This window comes from Pituophis catenifer, unplaced genomic scaffold, assembly GCF_029215685.1.
Source record: "Pituophis catenifer annectens isolate HBS135680 unplaced genomic scaffold, rPitCat1.0.hap2 SCAF_10, whole genome shotgun sequence".
Classification (NCBI taxonomy): Eukaryota; Metazoa; Chordata; class Lepidosauria; order Squamata; family Colubridae; genus Pituophis; species Pituophis catenifer.
In genome coordinates, this window is record NW_027256890.1 from 144,979 (window position 1) to 169,370 (window position 24,392).

At 44.2% G+C, this 24,392-nt stretch overlaps 1 pseudogene; it reads right to left on the reverse strand.

The window, feature by feature from the left end:
- LOC139322001 (solute carrier family 2, facilitated glucose transporter member 11-like) overlaps nucleotides 1-24,392 on the reverse strand; it is a 53,928-nt pseudogene that overhangs the window by 12,384 nt on the left and 17,152 nt on the right.

Consider the following 24,392-nt stretch of genomic DNA (forward strand, 5'->3'; position numbering starts at 1 on the left):
GGGCAGAGGTAGACCCCGAGGCGCCTTGTATATGGAGTGCTGCAAGGGTCAGTCCTCTCGCCCCTTCTGTTCAACATTTATGTGAAGCCGCTGGGCGAGATCATCCGTGGTTTCAGTATGCTGACGACACTCAGCTGTACATCTCCACCCCTGACCACCCCAATGATGCCCTTGACATGATGTCCCGGTGCCTGGAGGCCGTGCGGATCTGGATGGAGAGAAACAGGCTCAAACTCAAACCCTCCAAGACTGAGTGGCTGTGCGCCATCGCTGACCGGTATAGTCAGCTGGCGCCATCGTAAGACCCTGGCCCCCTCAGAGAGGCTCGCAACTTGGGTGCTCTCCTGGATGCACAGCTGTCTTTGGAAGATCACATGACAGCTGTGGCCAGGGGAGTTTTCTATCGGGTTCGCCTGATGCACCAGTTGCGTCCCTTTCTGGACCGGGATGCCCTGTGCATGGTCACTCAGGCCCTCGTCACATCCCATCTGGACTACTGCAATGCTCTCTACGTGGGGCTCCCAGCTGGTCCAGATTGCGGCCACGCGGGTGGTTATGGGTGCGACTCGGCACACCCATGTAACACCCCTCCTGCACGAGCTGCACTGGCTCCCGTTGGTCTTCTGAGTGCGATTTAAGGTGTTGGTCACCACCTTTAAAGCACTCCATAGCTTAGGACCAGGGTACATATGAGACCGCCTTCTGCCATCAACAACCTCCCCCAGTGGTTATCTATATATTATCATATATGGTGGACTTGTAAAAAAGTTAAAGCATTTTGGATTAAAATATGGTGGATTATCCAAAATATTCTTAAAAAGAAGATAAAGTTTACTCCACAATTGTTTTTGTTGGGTATAATCACAGATTGTACAGTTATAGAGACAAAATTGATTTTAAATTTAACAACTGCAGCTAGACTTTTGGTGGCGCAATACTGGAAGAAGGAAGAATTGTCTACTATTGAAGAATGGACATTAAAAGTGGCAAATTTGGCAGAAATGGTGAAAATTTCAGCATACTTGAAAGATCATTCACAAGAAAGATATATATCGGAATGGAGAAGATGGATTGATTACATTCAAAACAAATATTGAACTAAAAAGTATCAAATAGCTTATGAATGAATAGAAAAGTTAAGTATGTATATTTAATTAAGTAAAAGGCGAGTTAAAGTGTCGAGGGGGGGATAGGAATCTGTACTTAGTTAGCTTAGCATAGCATAAGATTGTTAATTGTTTTACCCTGTATTTTGTTCTGGGAAGTCTGGGGGGGGGAAGGAAGGGAGGGGGGAGAAGGGGAAATATTTGAAAAAAAATTGTTTTTCTTTTTTGTAAAACTTTTCAATAAAAAAAAAGGAAGGGAAAAAAAAAACAACCTCCCACCGGCCAATATGCTCCCACAGAGAGGGGCTCCTCAGGGTGCCGTCGGCCAAACAATGGTGACTGGTGACACCCAGGGGGACAGCCTTCTCTGTGGGGGCACCAGCCCTTTGGAATGAGCTGCCCCTAGAGCAGCGGTTCTCAACCTAGGGGTCGCGACCCCTTTGGGGGTCGAACGGCCATTTCACAGGGGTCGCCAAAGCCCTCTCTCGCCCCCCCATGCCTTCACTCACCCTCACTCACTGCTCTATTGGATCGCCGGCCGTTCGCTTACCCCGCCCACTCCCAATCTATTGCTGCCTCCTGAGTCCCAGCTGATGGCTAGAGGAAAAAAAACTGTTTAAATTCTTGCCATGGGGCTTCAAAGGGCCGCCCTATAGCCAGTGGTGAGATTCTGCGTTTGTTAAATTGCTGGCTTGCCCCGCCCCTCCGCACCACTAATTATTGCCAATAAATTGAGCCAGCAATTTAACAAACGGTTCAGTGTTTTTTTGTAATTTCATTGGCCCGTGGAGCTTCAGCATAGGCTAATTAGCCCTCGATTAGATCGGCTCCCGACTCTCAGCTGATTTGCTCTCAGCTGTTTTGCTCAGGGCTCTGCTGCTTGCTGGAGCAGATTTTTTTTCCCCTAGCTATGCTGAAACACGAAACTGAAAGTAAAGCAGGCTGTTGGCTTTGCTGTTGCTGCAACGTTGGAAAATTAGGCAGGCAGATTTCTTTTCTTTTTTCTCACCAAAAAAGGTAGGTGCAAACAATGGGAAATTTAGGGGAAAAGAGGAGAGTTCAAGATTTTAAAACACAAAAGAAAAAAAGCTCTATTTAACTAGGGAATTGTAATAATTGAGATACTATTAATTGTATATTGTGTTGAAAGCAGAAATGGTTAAGTTGTGGTTTGGAGGAATGTATGGGGGAAATTATTTGGTTTATTATTATTGGTAAATATAATTAATTGATTTGTAAGAAATTGGATTGCATTGAAATAATTGGAATATTCATGTTCATATTGATTAATATACAAAAAAGGTAGTTATATAACTAATTGATTTATATTAAAATGTTGAATTTATATTAAACAACTGTAATATTACATAATTAACCAATGTGAGGATGGATATAAAAATAGATGACAATGGGAAGGGGTATAATATAGAATAGAAGGGAAAAATTGAATTTGATTAAGATTAGAGATAAGGATGAAGGTTAATATTGGGTTTTTACAAAAATAGATGAGGAATAAGTATGGCAAAAAGGAAATATAGAAATTGTAAATTTAATTGAAATGACTAAACACTGTTTAAATTTGTGAACCGGCCAAATACTCTGTTTTTGTTTTTGTTTTTTGTTTTTGTTTTTTTAAATTTGATTTATATGCCGCCCTTCTCCGGAGACTCAGGGCGGCTTACAGTGCGTTAAGCAATAGCCTTCATACTTTTGTATATTTATACAAAGTCAGCTTATTGCCCCCACAAACTGGGTCCTCATTTAACCTACCTTAGAAAGGATGGAAGGCTGAGTCAACCTTGAGCCTGGTAAGATTCGAACCTGCAGAAATTGCAGGCAGCTGTGTTAATAACAGGGTGCATTAAACCACTGTACTACCAAGGCTCATGTTCAAAGTGTTGGAAGAAATCTCCTTCTAGGTTCTGCTCCAAGTGGGGAAAAAGACACTGGAAACATGGAGACTGCTTGGAAAGATGGTTTAATGGTGGACAGGATCACATGGCTTGAGTTCCTGAACAGAAAAGGGCAGATACTGAGCCAGGCTAAGATTCGATATTGGGATAAAACTCAAATATTAGAAATCCAAATCTTTGGTCAAGACAGAAGTGCCTCTCCCGTGCCAAGGTGCTGAGATGACAAACGGTATTTGATGTAGGTACAGAATTGTAAAAGGGCAAACTGACCCTAACCAGATACATTCTGTTGTTTAATGTTTATTGTACCCCAAATGTCATGTAGATTTCAGAGAGAAAATACTGTTTCCCTTACTGTCCTCTTTACTGCTTGTGAGGCGTCTTCTAGCCTCTTATCTCCTTTTGTTATGTCTTGAGCTCCGGAGCTGAAAACCTGAGCCTGTGGGAACAGGGCTGTTATGTCTTTCCTAGAGATAGATTAAAGGGTAGCTTCTACGTGTGAAATGCATCACTCTCTGTAATAATTTTGCCTTTAAACTGTATAAATACATGGCCAGAAGAAGCCATCGGCGTTCAGACCCTTAGCTGTCTTTGGACTGTTTGAACCTTGCGCAAATAAACTCTTTCCTGCATTGAAGAGCTTGCCCAGTCCGTTATTTTGTCTACAACAGCTGGCGACTCCGCCGGGACTAGGTGCAAGGCGATATTTCGCTGAGGACCGTTTCGACCCCTCGGGACCATCGGGAGGTCGCTCCTGAACATTCTCCAGGCGCCACGGAGATACATCTCCGGGAGACAGCCGCGATAACCCTGTGGGCCCGACGGTGCTCTGATCGAGTCCAAGAACCCTGCGGTGCAGGAAAGGTGGTCTGAACAAATTCCTGGCCAGGAATCTACGGAGTGGGAGCGTTTTAAGTAAGTATATTGTAAAAGAATTGTACCTGCTTCATTTGAAAGCAGAAGGAGGGAATTGATCACTCCCTCGGACTCGGGGTAGGCTACCCTAATGAAGTCCATGTCAGGTTGTGTGGGTGGTTAAGCCGTCGCATTTCTCATTAGTGGCTGTGAGTTTCCGGGGCTATGAGTCGACGGCAGTGTGGTAGAAGGGATGGGGTTCAGAGCGTGCCAAATACTCCGTTGGCATGCATGTTAAAAGGTTTTGACAAGTATTTTAGCAACCCTTCCTATCCGAAAGGATCAAAGGATCAATTAAAATTCTTATGTAAACATGTGTGGCCACAAAGGGAGATGGGCTGACCCCCTCCCCCTCAGGGATGGTTAAGGGAAGAAACAGTGGATAAGTTGTGGGGAGTGATTGCAGTGAATCAGGATAAATATCCTGATCAATTTCAATATATTGATCAATGGGTGAGAGCCCTGTTGAAAAAAGCTGAGGATTTATTGCAATGTAGGGCTGAAACAGTCGGGTTATGTGTATCTGAGCAGGCAGGAAAAGTAAGGGGGCTGCTGGAGGGAGCGGAGGAGGAAATCAGAGGCGTATGAGTGATCCTGGCGTGAAGTCAAAAGTCAAGGGGAGTCATTCGCCTAGAGGTAGCAGTCAGAGTGAGGGAGAGGAGGATGATGATGATGATGAGGAGGAGGATTTGGAGGCTGTGGGGGCTGTAGGTGGAGAAGAAAGAGCAGGAGGCACGGATGAATAAATAGGCTGATTTGTTGGCAGGAGCACTGCGAAGTGGGATGCAAGGGGGTTTTTCTCCCCCCCTTCCTTTGGAGGGGAGAAAGAGGAAAAGAGATGCTTTTAAAACTTTTTTTCTCCTTTCTGGTGGTTGTCTGGTTTTTTTTAAAACAAAATAGGCTGTACACCGCCCTGAGTCCTTCGGGAGAAGGGTGGTATAGAAATAAAATTATTTGGGAAAAGGAATTACTTGGAAAAAGGAATGCCCAAGACAGATGGTGAGAAGTAGAGGGATGAGAAGAGCGGATTTTGGGTCAGGGATGCGTGGGCAGTTTGCAGGGAGAAGGGGAGAACGAGGACAGAGGAGAGGTTTGAGTATAAGTTCAGGTTGGGGTTTCGGTAGAGGATTTGGAGAGGGCGCAGGGCAGCAGAAAGCGGAAAGTATTGGATTGGCAGACATGACTTGGTCAGATTGAGGGGGACCAGGCTTGGAAGAACCCCCGCCTGAGCCATTAGTTACAATGAAAATAGGGGGTCAGTACAGAACGTTTTTGGTAAATATGGGAGCAGGAAGATCAGTTGTAAATAAGCAGATTGCAGCCCCCCGGATCCCATAAAATCCAGGTTCAGGGGGTATCAGGACGGATTATGGGGCGGCAGGTCTTGAAATCAGAGATGTGTGATTTTAAGGAAGCTGAAATCCAGTATGAATTTTTGTACATTCCTGAGTGCCCTATTCCATTGCTAGGCAGGGATATGCTGAGCAAATTAGGGGCAACAATTTCTTTTGATGAAGATAGTTAGAGAATGACCATAAGGCATTCTCCGGAGGAGATTTGGAGGTTGTTTGATGTGCGCTGAGGATAACCTGCCGGGTTTTGCAGCTCGTCACCCTCCAGTGGGGGTGGAACTAAAACCTGGAGTGGAGTCTGTGAGTATAAGGCAGCGTCCCGTTTCTTGGGAAGCTATTTGTGCTATTTATGAAAGCATTCAGAGATTTGGAAGCGGGGTTTTTGGTGCCTATTTAGTTCTCCTGGAATACTCCAATTATCCCAATTAAACAGTTAGATGGGTCTTACAGCCCGGGGCACGGTAACTTTACACCCGGCCATGTTGAATCCATATACCCTGTTAAGTTTAATTCCACCCCGGGCTGAGTGGTTTTCTGTTATTGATTTAAGGGGTGCATTCTTTACAATTCTCATTCACCCCGTAAGCCAGCCACTGTTTGCATTTTGAGTGGGAGAATCCTTATACAGGAATGAAAATGCAATATACTGGGACTCGGCTGTCTCGGGGATTTAAGACCTCCCCCACATTGTTTGGAATAGCGGTAGCTAGAGACTTACAGTATTATGTGCCTCAACAACCAGGAGACACAATACTGTAATATGTTGATGATGTTTGGATCAACAGGACTGATAGAGGATTTATGATGGGAGAATACTAAGATGAATGCACGAGGATGTTAGATTTGTTACTAGAGTGTGGTTATTGGGTATCAAGAAAGAAAGCTCAATTGGTGAAAAGGAAAGTTAGATATTTGGGATACAATATAAGGGTCATCGAGCTTTAGGACCAGAGCAGAAAAGGGCGGTCCTAATGCTGGCAGAACCCCGAACAAAAAGACAACTGAGAAGCTTTTTAGGACTAGCTAGCTTTTGCTGTAATTGGATGGGGGGGCCCAAAAAGCTGACCCCACTGTTTGAAGGTGCTGGCTGCAAGTGCAGAATTGATTCAGAATTGTAATAAACTTACTTTTTCTTGTCCTATACTCATGCACTCCCCTCATGAGGAGCAGTCTGTGTTGGATACTAAGGGACATTTGTGGATTAGTGGGCAAAGGCTGACAAAATATCAGGCAATTAGGAGTGAGAATCCACAGGTGTGTCTGGTGGTGTCTAACCGATTAAATCTAGCAACTTTGTTGCCTACGGAGTCTGTTTCTGAGCATGATTGTTTACAGGTATTGGAGGTTTATTCCACCCGACCATGTAAAAAAAAAAGGTAAAATAAGGTAAATATGTATGTTAGGTGGCCTGATTTAGGTCGTAAGGGGGGGGGGGGTTGGAATATGGAGATGGTACAAGAACTTAATAAGTAAATTGAGAGATTCCAACAATATGTGATGGAATAAGTACCCCCTAGATTAGTAACTTAATGTCACTCATTTGAACCTGGGGACCAAGTGGAAGATGGAAGGGATCTTTTATTGGTATTATGACTTCTCCACTTGCTATTAAGATTGCAGGATCAAAATCATGGATCCATCGGACATGAGTCAATGCAGCAGCTGACACCGGCTGGAAAGTGTCCGTGGACAAACAACATCCAACAAAACTGACATTTGAATGTGCTTAAAGAAAGCTTTTGTATTCTATATATAGGTTACCTTGATGTATATCTGCTGATGTAACCCGCTGTAAGCTAAAAAGAGGATGGAGCACCTGCTCTCTTGAATTGGTCCAGAACTTGGATCCTGACAAGAGATTGAAGATCATTGCGGATCCATGTGGGAGGAAAATTGGGTGTGGGCACTTTGAGTAATTGGGGTAGTAGCTTTATTGATTATTGTGTTTTACAGATATAAGCAATGGTTTTGTGGACAACCAGGGCCCATTTGATTTCTCAGTCGTTCGATCCCTAATATTTCCCAACCGGCTGCGGAGTGTGAACCTCTTACAGATGAAAGAAGTCCCTGCTTAGGACACCCTGGAAGCTGCCTTTTGATGCAAAAGAACAGAAAAGAGAATTTTCTTTAAATGTGTTGGTTTTGTAATTGTGGGTGTGAGTGTTGTTGTTGCACTCACGGTATTGATTGTGTTTTATGTATAAGCTGTAAGGTAGAGTGGGACGTGAAGATTATAGAGGAGGTGCTAGTACATTATTTGGTAATAAATCCTGAAGAAGTCCCCTTGTGATATTATCTGAAAAGGGGAAAGCTGAATATACCCGAAATTCCTAGTCATGTAACAAATACCTTTGTCAAATTGGCAGAAGACATAGCCCACACTCTGAATGTATCAAATTGTTTTGTTTGTGGAGGAACTAACGTGGGAGAAAAATGGCCATGGGAAGCTCAAGGAATTAAATTATTCTAAAATATTAGAAATGGATCAGAAAGGTAATCTGTCATATAATAAGGGTAAGGATGGGGACTGGACATTGACTACTAGTCTGGTAGGGAGTGTGTGTTTTCAGGGAAGAATTGTGGCAGGCTGTCATCAGGTAGGAAACCTCATATGTACAGGAAAATGGGAAAGTAAGGTATGGTGGTCAGGAGGTAATGCCACAGAGGGAACTGATAAAAGGGCCCTGTTTAAGGTAAACAGGTTATCTTTTTTTAAAGGGTCCTGATAATCAGGTCCTTGAATGGCTGGCTCCTGATGGACTATACTGGATATGTGGTAAAATGGCATATGGGGATCTACCTAAATCCTGGTGCGGAGCCTGTGTCCTGGGAATAATTGGACCAGGATTCTTTTTGCTTCCCCTTAAAACTCGACAGGTTTTAGGTGTCTCGGTATATGATGAGGTGGGAAACTTAAGACAAAGAAGAAATGTAGACACATCTGCAATAGGAGGAGTTAGGGTTGGAGGTAACCAACGTGGTTGGGGAAGTGAAGAATGGCCTGCAGAGCGAATTATTGAGGTTTAGGGACCAGCTACATGGGCGGAAGATGGCATGTATGGCTATCGGACCCCTATATACATTCTGAACCGTTTAATTCGTCTGCAAGCGGTGGTTGAAATCATCACCAACGACACTGTAGAAGGTCTTACTCAATTAGCTAGGGAGAGTGTCAAATCAAGGACATATCTTATGCAGAATAGGTTAGCCTTAGACTATTTGTTAGCCAAGGAAGGAGGGGTATGTGGAAAGTTTAATTTGACTAACTGCTGTATAGAAGTTGATGAAAGCGGAAAGGTTATTAAGGAAATAACAGACAAAATGGTTGAAATAGCTCATGTGCCAGTCCAGACTTGGAAAGGTCTTAATTTACAGGATATGTTTTCAGGATGGTGGCCAAAGTTACCTGGCCTGCAGGCCATTTTTGGCCTGGTGGGATTAGTGGCTGCAGGGTGTATTTTTCTCCCATGTATTTTACCTCTGTTTGCTAACACTATTAAAAGTCTATCCTTGCTGGTGGAACGTAAGACAACTGCTCAGGTGATGGCTATGTGGGATTACAAACGGCTCCAGCAGGAAGAGGACCTATGGTGTGACTCGTCTGGATAAACAGATGAGTCACAAAGGGGGGTATGAGCCAGGCTAAGATTCGATATTGGGATAAAACTCAAATATTAGAAATCCAAATCTTTGGTCAAGACAGAAGTGCCTCTCCCGTGCCAAGGTGCTGAGATGACAAACGGTATTTGACGTAGGTACAGAATTGTAAAAGGGCAAACTGACCCTAACCAGATACATTCTGTTGTTTAATGTTTATTGTACCCCAAATGTCATGTAGATTTCAGAGAGAAAATACTGTTTCCCTTACTGTCCTCTTTACTGCTTGTGAGGCGTCTTCTAGCCTCTTATCTCCTTTTGTTATGTCTTGAGCTCCGGAGCTGAAAACCTGAGCCTGTGGGAACAGGGCTGTTATGTCTTTCCTAGAGATAGATTAAAGGGTAGCTTCTACGTGTGAAATGCATCACTCTCTGTAATAATTTTGCCTTTAAACTGTATAAATACATGGCCAGAAGAAGCCATCGGCGTTCAGACCCTTAGCTGTCTTTGGACTGTTTGAACCTTGCGCAAATAAACTCTTTCCTGCATTGAAGAGCTTGCCCAGTCCGTTATTTTGTCTACAACAATACAGTAAATCCTCGGGTTTTTATGTTCTCTCTGGCTCTGCATTTCTTGGGGCCCTGAAAGAGTATCCTGATTGGTTGTCAGACTCCCAGGGGGTGGGGGTCTTAGCTAGCCTTGCTGGCTGATGGTCATATGTGCTTCCCAGGTCACATGTGGTGAGTTTCTGTTGCTAGATGGGTAGAGGGCTAATCCTATCTTTATTGGATCTTTGGCAATTCCTACTATGGCTCTGCCTGAAGGAGGTAGATCTTTGTTATGTAGAATAGACTGACCCAGGCCTTAATGGCCCATTGACAAAGGGTGGGGGCAGGAAGATGGGAGCTGCTTCAAAACATGCTTATCCCAGGGAAATATAATATTCTGCCTTTTTCATATTTCCTAAAATATATCACTCTTCAAGGAAAGGGGTGGGTGCTAACTTCCTACAAAAGAAAATACATTGTATGTTTGTATGTGTGTTTCTAATTATTGCTATTTATTCATATTTGTTCTCTTTTATTCTTTAAAGTTTAACAATTCATTCTTTATCTTAATATCTTTATATTTGTTTGGGGTTGGCTTTCTTCCCTTTCAACTTTTTTATTGTACAGCAATCTTTCTCCTCAAACCTACCACCTCTCTCTTTTCTTTCCTTCTTACTTTCTCTTCCTCCCCCTCTTCTTCTCCTCCCTACTTCCTCTTCCTTTCTCCTTCTCCTCCTCTCTTCCTCCCTCTCTTACCCTCATTCCTACTCTAATTTCCCTTCCCTTCCTTCATCCCTCTCTATTGCTGTATCTTTTTATGCATATGGACTACTCAGAGGGCTGAAAAAATTATTTCTGACTGGTCCTCGCACTTTTGACCAGTCCTCGAACTTATGACTGTCCTCACATTTTACGTCTTGTCACCATGGTGAAGAGAAGCAGTTGTGAAATGAGTGACATGGTTGTTAAGAATGCTACAATGGGCATAAATGATGACCAGTCATAAGTGCAAAGACCGGTCAAAAGTGCGAGGACCTGTCAGAAATCACTTTTTTCAGCCCTCTGGGTAGTCCTTTTGTGCATATGGACTACTCAGAGGGCTGAAAAAGTTATTTTTGACTGGTCCTCGCACTTTTGACCAGATCTCGAATTTACGACTATCCTCACATTTTATGTTTTTTGCCCTATCTTATCACCATGGTGAAAAGAAGCAGTTGTGAAATGAGTGACATGGTTGTCAAGAATGCTGCACGGGCATAAATGTGAGGATGGTCATAAGTGTGAGGACCAGTCAAAAGTGCGAGGACCTGTCAGAAATGACTTTTTTCAGCCCTCTGAGTAGTCCCTATACATAGAGCCATGGCCACCTGGTCACATGACCAGCTAGCCACGCCCACCCAGTCACATGACCTCCAAGCAACGCCCACAAAATAAGCTACGCCCACAGAACCGGTAGTAAAAAAATTTAGAACCCACCCCTGGTTGGGGGTCACCACAACATGAGGAACTGTATTAAAGGGTCGCGGCATTAGGAAGGTTGAGAACCACTGCCCTAGAGCTTCATCTTAGCCCCAACCTGCGTACTTTTCACCACGCCCTTAAGACCCTCCTGTTTCAGCAAGCCGGACTGGCCTAATATGAATTTTAAATGGGCGTATGTATGTTTTAATTTAAGGGCCAAATTTATATACTTGATTTTAAGTGGTTTTAAATTTTATAAATTTATGTGTTTTAATATGGCTGTACACCGCCCTGAATCCTCTGGAAGAAGGGCGGAATAGAAATCTAATAAACTTTCAAACTTTCAAACTTACTTGTCATCTTAACTATTTTTTGTAAGTTCTCCCAAAATTTCATGCACTGAACTACTCTTATTATGTTTCGGTTTCGTTGTCTATAGTAGTATTTTGTCAGTGATAGTGTCTAGAGTCTATATTGTATAAATCTTCAATTTTTTTTTAAAAAAAATATTTTGCTTTAATTTATATGCCGCCCTTCTCCGGAGACTCAGGGCGGCTTACAATGCTTTAAGCAATAGCCTTCATACTTTTGTATATTTATACAAAGTCAGCTTATTGCCCCCACAATCTGGGTCCTCATTTTACCTACCTTTGAAAGGATGGAAGGCTGAGTCATCCTTGAGCCTGGTGGGATTTGAACTTGCAATTATTGCAAGCAGCAGATGTTAATAACAGTGCATTAGTCTACTGTGCTACCAAGGCTCTTAAATATTAGTTAATCTTGTTAATTTATATATTGCTTCTATATATGACCTTAGCACTTATCACTCTAATAGATAATTAAATATATAGATATATATTCAGGTGAGGAAGGAGGATAAGGTGAAGGAGATGTGGAGAAAAACTTAAAGTTCTAGCACTTCATTAAATCTCAATATAACTAATACAATATAATAATCTATCAAATCAAATCTATCAAATCAGATATCACTAGTGTAAATATATTTTATTTATTTATTTATTTATTTATTTAATTTGTATACCGCCCTTCTCCCAGAAGGGACTCAGGGCGGTGAACAGCCAAAATTAAAAAACATACAAATGCAAAAGTTAAGATAATTAAAAGAATTAAATCACTGGCTACCCAATTTAAAACCCCAAATCCATAAAATTTAAAATCCCAATTAAAAACCATTTAGGCTAGGCTGGCTTGATGAAATAAAAACGTCTTCAGGGCTTTACGGAAGGTCCGGAGGTCCGGGATCAATTGTATTCCAGGAGGCAGCTCGTTCCACAGGGCGGGTGCCCCCACAGAGAAGGCTCGCCCCCTGGGGGCCGCCAGCCGACATTGCCTGACCAATGGCACCCCGAGGAGGCCCTCTCTGTGAGAGCGTATTGGCCGGTGGGAGGTTATCGGTAGCAGCAGGTGGTCTCGCAAATACCCTAAATGCCCTAAGCCATGGAGCGCTTTAAAGATGAGAACCAACACCTTAAAGCGCACCCGGAAGACCACCGGGTGCCAATGCAGCTCGCGCAGGAGAGGTGTTACGTGGGAGCGCCACGTCGCTCCCATAATCACCCACGCGGCCGCATTCTACACCAGCTGGAGCCTCCGGGTGCTCCTCAGGGGGAGCCCCATGTAGAGAGCGTTACAGTAGTCCAGGTGTGACATAACCAAGGCATGAGTGACTATGCACAAGGAGTCCCGATCCAGAAAAGGGCGCAACTGGCGTATCAGGCGAACCTGATAAAAAGCCCCCCTGGCCACGGCCGTCATATGCTCTTCTAAAGACAGCCGTGTGTCCAGGAGGACGCCCAAGTTGCAAGCCCCCTCTGTGGGGGTCAGTGACTCGCCCCCAATAGCCAGCAATGGCACCAGCTGGCTATACCGGGACACCGGCATCCACAGCCACTCGGTCTTGGAAGGGTTGAGCCGAAGCCTGTTCCTCCCCATCCAGACCCGCATGGCCTCCAGACACTGGGACATCACTTCGAGGGCATCATTGGGGTGGTCTGGGGTGGAAATGTACAGCTGAGTGTCATCAGCGTACAGATGGCATCGCACCCCAAAACCACGGATGATCTCACCCAGCGGCTTCACATAAATGTTGAACAGGAGTGGCGAGAGCACCGACCCTTGCAGCACCCCGCAAGCAAGGCGCCTTGAGGTCGACCTCTGCCCCCCTGCCAACACAGACTGCGACCGGTCAGAGAGATAGGAGGAGAACCACCGCAGCACGGTGCCTCCCACCCCCAGTCCCTCCAGCTGGCGCAGCATGATACCATGGTCGATGGTATCAAAAGCCACTGAGAGGTCTAACAGGACCAGAACAGAGGAACAACCCCTGTCCCGAGCCCTCCAGAGATCATCCACCAATGCGACCAATGCCGTCTCCGTGCTGTACCCAGGCCTGAAGCCGGACTGGCATGGATCTAGATAGACGGTTTCATCCAGGAACCGTGGGAGCTGTCGCGCAACCACATTCTCCACAACCCTCGCAACAAAGCGAAGGTTGGAGACCGGACGGTAGTTTGCCAAAACGGCCGGGTCCAGAGAAGGCTTCTTGAGGAGGGGACTCACCACCGCCTCTTTCAAGGCGGGAGGCAAGAAACCCTCTCTCAGAGAAGCATTTATAATCCTCTGGAGCCAGCCTCGTGTTACCTCCCGGGTGGCCAGTACCAGCCAGGAGGGGCACGGGTCCAATAAACATGTGGTTGCGTTTAACCTCCCCAGGATCCTGTCCACGTCCTCAGGAGTCACAGGGTCGAACTCATCCCAGGTAACATTCTCAAGACCAGCCTCAGTCACCCCGCCAGGATCTACCCAGTCAGAGTCCAAGCCTTCCTGAATCTGAGCAATTTTATCCTGCAGATACTGTGCAAAATCCTCAGCCTGCCCTTGCAAGGGGTCTTCCCGCGCTCCCTGATGTAGGAGGGAGCGAGTCACCCTAAACAAGGCGGCTGGGCGGTTATCTGCCGATGCAATAAGAGCAGAAAAGTGGTTACGCTTTGCTGCTTTTATCGCCACTAGATAGGTCTTAATATGAGACCTAACTAGTGTTCGGTCGGATTCGGAGCAACTAGCCCTCCAACCACTCTCTAGGCGTCTTTTCCGGCGCTTCATCTCCCTCAGCTCCTCGGAAAACCAAGGGGCCGGGCAGGTTCGGCGTCGGGTCAGAGGCCGCAAAGGCACGACTCGGTCCAGAGCACCGGCGGCTGTCCTATCCCAGGCAGCCACCAGATCTTCAGCCGAGTCGTGAGCCAGAGTTTCAGGAACTGGCCCAAGCTCCCTCTGGAACCTATCAGGATCCATCAGGCACCTGGGGAGGAACCACCTGGTCGGTTCTGCCTCCCTGCAGTGGGGTGCAGTGGTCAAAAGGTCTAGCCTCAGGAGAGAATGGTCCGACCATGACAGGAGTTCAATAACTATATCCCCTATATCCAGACCACTCAGCCACTGACCAGAGATAAAAACCAAGTTCAGAGTGTGTCCTCCCACGTGAGTGGGGCCATGAATTAATTGTGTCAGGTCCATGGCTGTCATGGAAGCCATAAACTCCCGAGCCATCCCAGACGCCTCACCGGTAGACGGCAGGTTGAAATCCCCCATGACCAAAAGTCTGGGGGTATCAACCGCCACCCCAGCAATAACGTTGAGAAGCTTGGGCAGGGCCGCTGTCATGTGGCAGGGAGCCAGGTACGCGATCAGCAGGCCCACCTGCATCCCATGGCCCCACTTCACCAGGAGAGACTCACATCCGGCTATCTGAGGTACAGTGGCCTCCCTCGGATCAAGACCTTCCTTTATAACGACCGCCACCCCCCCCCCCTGCCCTGGGCCCTTGGCTGATGGAACGCGTGGAAACCTGGTGGGCACATCTCTACGAAGGGGACCCCCCCCCCCCTTGGCCCAGCCAGGTCTCTGTAATACCTGCCAGGTCCGCACATATAAGTAATATATAAGTAATATATAAGTAAGAATATATAAGTAAGAATATTAAATATTGTTTAAATTAATATCCACTATTATCCACCAATATTCTAATTAGTTTGTAATTAATCATCCATCTAGTCCATCATCATCAAAAAGTATTATATTGTTTTACAAAGATTAATCAAGTATATATATAAAATTATTTTGCAGTCAGTATGTAGTTGTTTTCACTCTTACGTGTAAAGTTTTTATGTCCAAATTCTTATATTTGTAGTCTTTAATGTCTTAATGTCTCTCTCTCCAGGGGCATCCAAGTCACCAAAAGCCCAACTGTCCAAGTTTCAACACCTTGATATAGCCCGATCACTGTTATCAATTAATTAGTTTTCGTATTAACTTCTCAGTTATTTTCTCAAAACACCGCTTCTCTGCTTGCCGATCTATTGCACCACTTTCACTTGCCCTCCCGGCTTCAATGTCCTCTATCACTCCGTCACTCTCACACTCACTATCACCATTTTGCTGTCTTCCAGTTCTTTTCTCTCTGGATACTTCTATCTAGTTCACTGTGGTTCTTTATTCAGTCCAAACACCTTTCTTCTCTATTGGATTCAAATCTAAAGCCTGGTCTCAATTGCCTCCACATAGATCCCTTTGAAATTTCTCATTCCGAGCAGTCTCTCTTTTTCGTGAAGTCATCACCTGTCAGTTCTTCTTCCGCCTTTGTCGTCTTTCATTGCCACTTTCTTTAGTAGCTGTTCCACCGTCTTTTGGGGTCTCAAATTCTCTGCTTTCTGGTCTCTGCTTCACTTATTGCTGTGCTTTACTCACTCCGCTTTTGTCTCGATACGCTTTCAACTTAAACTGGATACAGTTACGATCCTTTCAGTTTGATCTTCGCCTTCCTGCTGTGCAGTTTCAACGCTTCGGGCCAGCCAAAATGGCTGTTTTTTTCCCCTCCGGAATTAGAGGGTTTCTCCTGAACCTTCCGGATGGTTGCTTTCCCCCCGAGGTCCTTGGAGATTCCTCCTTTATCTATTGATCTCTTCAAGATCAACAGCGCCTGGAATGGCTTCCTAGATGGGAATCTTGGAGTTTCAAGAATGGAGCCCCATTCTCTAGCTCCAAACACGCTGACGTCACCGCCGGAAGTCCACTAATGAATGAAACTAGAGAAGCTTTCAAAGTTCAAGCTGACAAGAAATGGATGGAACCCAAACCTTTTCATATTGGAGACAGAGTATACTTATCTACAAAATTCCTGAAATCATTACAACCATCGAAAAAACTAGGGCCAAAGTTCATTGGACCTTTCCCCATCACTAGAATCATCAATCCAGTAGCAGTTGAACTACTTCTTCCAAAGACACTCAGGCAGATCCACCCAGTATTCCATATCAGTTTACTCAAATGAGAAGTAATCTCATCCCTCAGACCACCTGCATCTACACCACCTGTACCCATCATGATTGAAGGTGAACAACACTTTGAAATCAAGGAAATCCTTGACTCTAGGATCCACAGAGGGAAAATCTGATACTTAGTTGCTTGGAAACATTTACCATCAGCACACCATGAATGGGTCGCTAAACACCACGTTAGGGCTCCAATCTTACTGAGAAAATTTCATTCCCAATATCCTAACAAACCTACAGCTCCTGCAGTACCTGGATGAAACCGTCTATTTAGACCCATGCCAGTCCGGCTTCAGGCCTGGGTACAGCACGGAAACGGCATTGGTCGTGTTGGTTGATGATCTCTGGAGGACTCGGGACAGGGGTTGCTCCTCTGTTCTGGTCCTATTAGATCTCTCAGCGGCTTTTGATACCATCAACCATGGTATCATGTTGCACCGGCTGGAGGGATTGGGGGTGGGAGGCACCGTGTTGCGGTGGTTCTCCTCCTATCTCTCCGACCGGTCACAGTCTGTGTTGGCAGGGGGGCAGAGGTCGACCTTGGCCTTGTTTGTGGGGTGCCACAAGGGTCGGTCCTCTCGCCACTCCTGTTCAACATTTATGTGAAGCCACTGGGTGAGGTCATCTGTGGATTTGGGGTGCGATGCCATCTGTATGCTGATGACACTCAGCTGTACATCACTACCCCAAACCACCCCAACGATGCCCTTGAAGTGATGTCCCAGTGTCTGGAGGCCATGCGGGTCTGGATGGGGAGGAACAGGCTTTGACTCAACCCTTCCAAGACTGAGTGGCTGTGGATGCCGGCATCCCAATATAGCCAGCTGGCGCCATCGCTGGCTATTGACACCCACAGAGGGGGCTCGCAACTTGGGCGTCCTCATGGACACACAGCTGTCTTTAGAAGAGCATATGACAGCCGTGGCCAGGGGGGCTTTTTATCAGGTTCGCCTGATACGCCAGTTGCGCCGCTTTCTGAGTCGGGATTCCTTATGCACAGTCACTCATGCTCTCGTCACTTCTCACCTGGACTACGCTAACACTCTCTACATGGGGCTCCCCTTGAGGAGCACCCGGAGGCTCCAACTGGTCCAGAATGCGGCCGCGCGGGTGATCACGGGAGCGACATGGCGCTCCCATATAACACCTCTCCTGTGCAAGCTGCACTGGCTCCCGGTGGTCTTCCGGGTGCGCTTCAAGATGTTGGTTCTCAGCTTTAAAGCGCTCCATGGCTTAGGGCCAGGGTATTTATGAGACCGCCTGCTGCTACCAATAACCTCCCACCGGCCAATACGCTCTCACAGAGAGGGCCTCCTCAGGGTGCCGTCGGTCAAGCAATGTCGGCTGGCAGCCCCCAGGGGGAGAGCCTTCTCTGTGGGAGCACCCACCCTCTGGAATGAGCTACCTCCCGGAATACGGCTGATTCCGGATCTCCGCACTTTCCGTAAGGCCCTGAAGACGTTTTTATTTCAGCAAGCCGGCCTGGCCTGAATAGGTTTTATGGGTTAGTTTTTTAATTGTATTGCTAGGGGTTTTAAATTGGGGCGGCCGTTTAATTTAATGTATTTTTAATTATTTTAACTTTTATATTGTATGTTATTTTAATTCTCGGCTGTTCACCGCCCTGAGTCCCTTCGGGGAGAAGGGCGGGATATAAATTTAATAAATAAATAAATAAATAAATAAATAAATAAATAAATAAATAAATAAATAAATAAATAAATAAAATAAAATAAAATCTGCATTCTGACTTAAAGGGAGGGGTCTCTACCACTTTAATCCTACTGCCTTGCCTAAGGGTATTCAGATCTTGCTTTAACTGGATGGCTATCACTTCTGCTTAATAAAAGAAATCCTTTTGAACAACCACATTTCAAGAGTTCTCACTTTCTTAAGTTAGAAGAAGAGGCGATCCTTACACCTATGGTCACTAGCTATGGTCATCCCTATCTTCAAAAAGGGAGACCCCAACCTAGTTGAAAATTACAGACCAATCTCTTTATGCTGCCTCACCTGCAAAGTCATGGAATCAATCATTAACCAATCCATTACCCTCCACCTAAAAACAAACAACCTAATATCTAATAAACAATCTGGTTTCAGAAAAAAATTATCCTGTAATCTACAACTTCTACACTGCAAAAACATATGGACTACAAATCTCGGATCAGGGCAAAGCAATAGACACAATTTATATAGATTTCTGTAAAGCCTTTGATTCAGTGGTACATGAGAAACTACTTCTAAAACTAAAATCCTATGGCATCTCCAGACACCTACATAATTGGATAGTGACGTTCCTGTCAAACAGACAACAAGTGGTCAAAATATCAAATCCTATCAAATCCTGCACCTGTTAATAGCGGTATCCCCCAAGGCAGCGTTCTAGGACCAACACTCTTCATACTATATACATAAAAGACGATCATATTATAAGCAACTGCGTTCTCTTTGCTGATGATGTAAAACTATTTAACACCAGCAACAATGCTGCTACCCTTGCTCTTTTCTGCGCAAGCACAGAAGCTTCTGCGTATGTGCAGAAGAGTTTTTATGACATTGGGGTCGATGGGCGGAGCCGGTTTTACTACTGGTTCTATAGAACTGGTGCGAACCAGGGGCAACTCACCACTGAACTGCATCTACATGGAGGGAAGCATGCAGTCAGGTAGCCCAAGGTTCAGTCTTAGGCCCAGTACTCTTCAATATCTTCATAAATGCTCTAGATGAGAGGATAGAAGAGGAACTCATCAAATTTGCAGAAGACACCAAGCTTGGGGCGGGGGGGGATTGGTAATACTTTGGAAGACAGGATCCAAAAGGACCTTGAAAGATTTGAACATTGAGCCCTATCCAACAAGGTAAATTTCAGGGTACAAAAAGTAAAGTCCTACACATAGGCAAGAAAAACCAACTGCACAGATATAGAATAGGTGGTACCCAGCTCAACAGTATCAACTGTGAGATGGATCTAAGTGTCCTAGTAGAGCACCACTGAAGTGTGAGCCAGTTGTGTACTGCAGCTCCCCAAAAAAGCTAATGCAGTTCTCTGAATCAACAGAGGGATAGTTTCGAGATCATGTGAAATGATAGTACAGTTTTATGAGACCACATTTTGAATACTACATCCAATTCTGGTCACCACAATACAAACAAAGATGTTGAAACCTTAGAAAGGGTGCAGAGAAGAGCAACAAAAAGGATAAAGGGTCTGGAGGCTAAACCATTTGATTGAGAAAACGAGGTATGTCTAGTCTAGCAAGGAGAAGACATAGGGCTGATAATGATAGCAGTCTTTCAGCACTTGAGGGGCTGTTACAGAGAAGAATGAGTCAACCTATTCTCCAAAGCACAGGGCAGGACAAAATGTAATGGGTGGAAGAAGCTGTAAGTGCTCTACCACTGGAGGTTTTCAAGAAGAGAATGAAGAGCCATTTGTCCAGAATTATATAGAGTCTCCTGCTATGGGCAGGGGGTTGGACTAGAAGACTTCTAAAGTCCCTTCCAACCTTATTATACAATGTTCTGTGTCATGGCTTCTCCAATTTGGAAGTTGGGACCTCCTAGTCTCAGTTTCCCCTTCCATGTATTTGATCATTCTGGTGCCCCAGAAGGACCTTGCCAGAACCTATCCCCTCAGTTTCATTTGGTCTTTCCCTGCCCCCCCCCCCCTCAGATAAGATGTTTTTCCCCAAAAAATTGTTGGAGAAATATTTTTACTTGACTGAAGTAAAAGGTTATGATGAGGTACCAGACTAGAACCACTGGGAAACCATGAGTTCTACTTCTGATTTAGATGTGAAACCGGTTGTGATTTAAACATTTATTTGTCAAATTTATATGGCCACCCATTTCACAAAAAAGCATCTCTGGGCAGCATACGATAAGATTAGAATAAAATCAATATATAAAACTAATATTTGTAAAAACAAACAAATAAACAAACAAACAAACAAATAAAGAGTGTATAGACAATGAAGAAAGGTCTGTATTTGATTTCACTGTACTCACATGGACCACTTCCATAGAAAGTTATGAAGAGGAAGATGAGGGCGATGCTGCTGTAGGAAATCCAGGGAGACTGATCCTAAAAGGGAGGAACAAGAGCAGGTGGGATTAAAATGAGGGCACACCACCAGCAAAGCAAAGTTTAGACCAGACATTGTCCCCTCCTATATGATATCTTTTGCAGCCTGTGTGTGGAGGATACTGTGGAATAGGAAACCCAAATTATTCAGCTTACAATTTATTTAGCTGCTGCTGTGATAGTGGTTCTAGCAACAGAAAATCTTAATAACTCCTATGGAGTATTACCCCTGGATATCTCTGAATTAGCAGAATGTCAGCTGCTCATCTTCACTTTCTTTGAAGCTCTCTAGCAACTTCCATAATCAAGGGGGAGGAAGGAAGGAAAGTATGCTGTAGGTGTGAAAGAATGCTATGGGAAATTGGGAAGTGTGGACATTAACAGGAACCAGAGGTACCAAACTGAGCCACCTGGTGAGCTTCAAGGACATCAGTCCTGGGAAAGGAATTTACACTGGCGCCTGAAGTTCCCAAAACATCAGAACAAGACCTGATTGGACTGCTCTCCCAGGGGGGTTTATTGGAGATTGCTTTCAATATATGATTTTTACATGGGTTTTCTTCAGAGCTTGCCTTAGCCATGCTGCATTCAGCATCTCTAGTAAAAGTACCTTTTCTCTAAAACCTATGGGGTCAAGGGTTATTCTTTCCTAGGGAGTAGCTGGGGCAACTCTGACACAGACCTCCATCTCTCCATCAGAATCATCTAATTCTTTTCAGGGCAACCAACTTGAAGTGCTATGCGAAATGCTGTGGATGTAGATTTCATCTACACAATGCTGTGCTGTAGATTTCAGCAAGGCAAATTATAAAGCAAACCACAACCTTCTTGGTAAGCTAGATAAATGTGGGATAGACAACATCACCACCAGATGGATTTGTAACTGGCGGACAAACTGTGTTCAACAAGTAATCCTTTAATGGTACTACATCTACATGGAAAGAAGTTAAACAGTGGGGTACCAGAAGATTGTGTCTTAGGAATAGCCAACACCCCAGAAAACAAATTCAGGATCCAAAAAGATCTTGACAGACTTGAACAATGGACCAACATGAAATTTAATGTGGAGAAAAGCAAGGTTTTACACCTGGGCATAAAAACCAAAGGTACAAATACATTGTCAGGGTTCCAAGGAACAACCCCAATGAAATAAAACTCCGGCCTGAGGTTCCTCAAAGTTCCAATTTATTAGAGATGTCATGTTGGCACATCTGGGAAAACCCGAATCTGAAAGCTTCCAGGTTTTCCAGCTAACAGTTCACAGCCCTGCCCCACACCCACAAGTTCATCGTATAGTCCAATCAGCTCTTCACATTCAACTGGATACAATCTCCAGGCAGTCTCCAGCAGATGCAGGCAAAAATGTCCTCGAATACAGAATGTTGTTATGACTAACTTTCTACTGGTCCAACAAAAAACCCCTCCCAATTTCCCAAGCTAAAATATGTGGCAGTTAGGAAGCAAAAAGGAAAACTCTTCCAAAACTGACAGACAGATTAGGCAAAACCTGGCTCAAAAACAGTAACTGTGAGAGGGACCTTGGAGTCTTAGTGGACGATCATTTAAATCTGAATCAGTTGAGTGCAGTAGCAGCCAAAAAAGCTAATACAATCCTTGGTTGTATAAACAGAAGCATAGAATCAAAATAATGTGAAGTATTAATAAAGCTTTATAAAGCCCTAGTAAGACCACACCTGGAATACTGCATCCAGTTTTGCATTACAAAAAGATTACAAAAAAGATGTTGAGATTTTGGAAAAAGTGTAAAGAAGAGCAACTAAGATGATTAAAGGCCTGGAGACTAAAACATATGAAGAACGGATGCAGGATTTGGGTTTGGCTAGTCTAGAGAAAAGAAGGACTAAGGGTGACATGATACCAATATTCCAGTATTCGACTACGACAGTACTTTAGGCCTTGGCTCTCTGCATCAGTTCCATGGCAAAATGCTTTGGAAACGGAGAGGCCTTCCCTCCATTTGCAAAGCCTTTTGCTCTGTTCATAGAGAACAGAGGCCTAAAATACTTTTCATGCCGAGACTGGAAGCTTCTGGGGGCTGATCACAGCCCTAGAAGCTTCCAGTCTCAATGCAAAAAGCATTTGCAAGCTGATGGGAGGCTTGAAGCAATGAGATTTTGTTGGCTCAAAGTCTTGTCGGCTTGCAAATACTTTTCACGCCAAGACTGAAAGGAGGCAAAGAAAGCACAGCAGAGAGGTTGAAGAGGAGACATCTTCACAAGGTAAGTGATCACCTACTTAGTATTAAATTAGAAGAAGAACAAGTAAAAGAAACAATGATAACTTGGGCAAAAAAATTTGGATATTCAATTGAGTTAGATAAATGGCAGCAGCTTTGGGAAAGGAATTATAAATTAACAATGTCCACAGCATAAAAGGAGAATCAATATAAAATAGTTTACAGATGGCACATGCCACCTGAAAAATTGGCAAAAATGTTTAAATATAAATCAGCTAAATGTTGGAAATGCTATCAGACACCAGGATCGTATTATCATATGTGGTGGACGTGTCCAGAAGCGAGAAATTATTGGATTAAAATTAAAACATGGTTAGAAGAAATGATACAACAACATATGGATTTAAAACCTGAACTGTTCCTATTGGGTATCTTACCAGAAAAATTTAATAAAGAAAATACATATTTGATTATACATGTTATAACTGCAGCGAGGATAGTATTTGCACAAAGATGGAAAGCAGAAAAAATCCCTACAGAGGGAGAAGTAATTAAGAAAATATTGGATTGTGCAGAAATAAATAGATTGACTTTGATAATTAAAAAAAGAATCGAAATATTTTAAGGTATGGGGTCACTTTTATCATTGGCTAGAGAAGAGATATATATAGGGTAATGTTGTAATGAAATAAGTGAAGAAGAAAGAAGAGAAAGATGATAGATAAATGTATTAATAGTAAAGCAAGAAATGTGGGAGAAATGTTATAATAAATGAAATGATAATATTAAGATATGATAAATAGTGGAGGAGTAGGAAAAAGACACAAAAGATGTACTCAGATTATACACTGATTGATTGATTATGTATTGTATGTTTGTGTTGTGGCCCATCAGCGGCCTGTGCAGCTAGTAGCTGATTCTGACAGCAAGGAGGCTGGTGTGGTGATGCACTAGCAGCCTGTGCAGCTGGTACTCAAGTCAAACAATGAGGAGGCTGGAGAAGATGTGGTGCCAGAGGTGGAGATTCAGCCAGGGCCTTCAGAACCTCCAGAAGCTCCCATAAGTGAAGAGGAAGAAGAGGAGGAGCCTCTTCTCAATGCACAAGCGCGCAGAGCTGTTAAAAGGCAGAAGTGGCTCCTCAGGAGGAGGTCTCCTCGAGTATAAGGCTTGGGGCTAATTGGCCACCTCCCCTTAAGGAAGAACGACGACTGATGCAATTTGCAGGAAACAACTTCATTCATATTCCTTCACGACTTGATTCCAGAAACATTTGATTGGCTCTTGCTTCTCTCTTGTCAATTTTCCTGTAAATTGCTTCTGGGCATTCTGCCAACCACAGTAAGATTACGGTTATCTGAAATACTGTGCCTCAGAATTGAGTTATTATTCTTTGGATTCTTGTCGGCTGTTAATGAAATTAAATTAACAGCCCTTGTTCAGAAAAGACTGGTTTAAACTGTACTTGTGTTCGAACAACTACTAAGAAAGCTCATTAATAATCCTTAATTAGTAAACTAAGGTTTGTACGGACTTTGTGTATGCTGCATTCTTTGGGGTCCATAGCTGGGGCAGAACAGTTTGTTTGTTTATAAAATAAAAAACTTTTATAAAAAAAAGACAAGGTAAGTGACCCAGTATGGCAGGATGCGGGGGGAGCAATTGTGGGGACCCCACAGGATGGAGCATGAGTTATCTCAGTGGGTCAGGGGAGGCCTTGGGTGCTCTGAAGCAGGTGGCCTGTTCCATCGCTAAGCCCCCCCCCCCCCCCATGGCCTTCCTCACCCTGAGATACCTCATGTGTATTTAACAATCTGTGCATTCTGTTAGCAGGGAGTAATCACGTTCATTTGACATGATTCACTCCAACG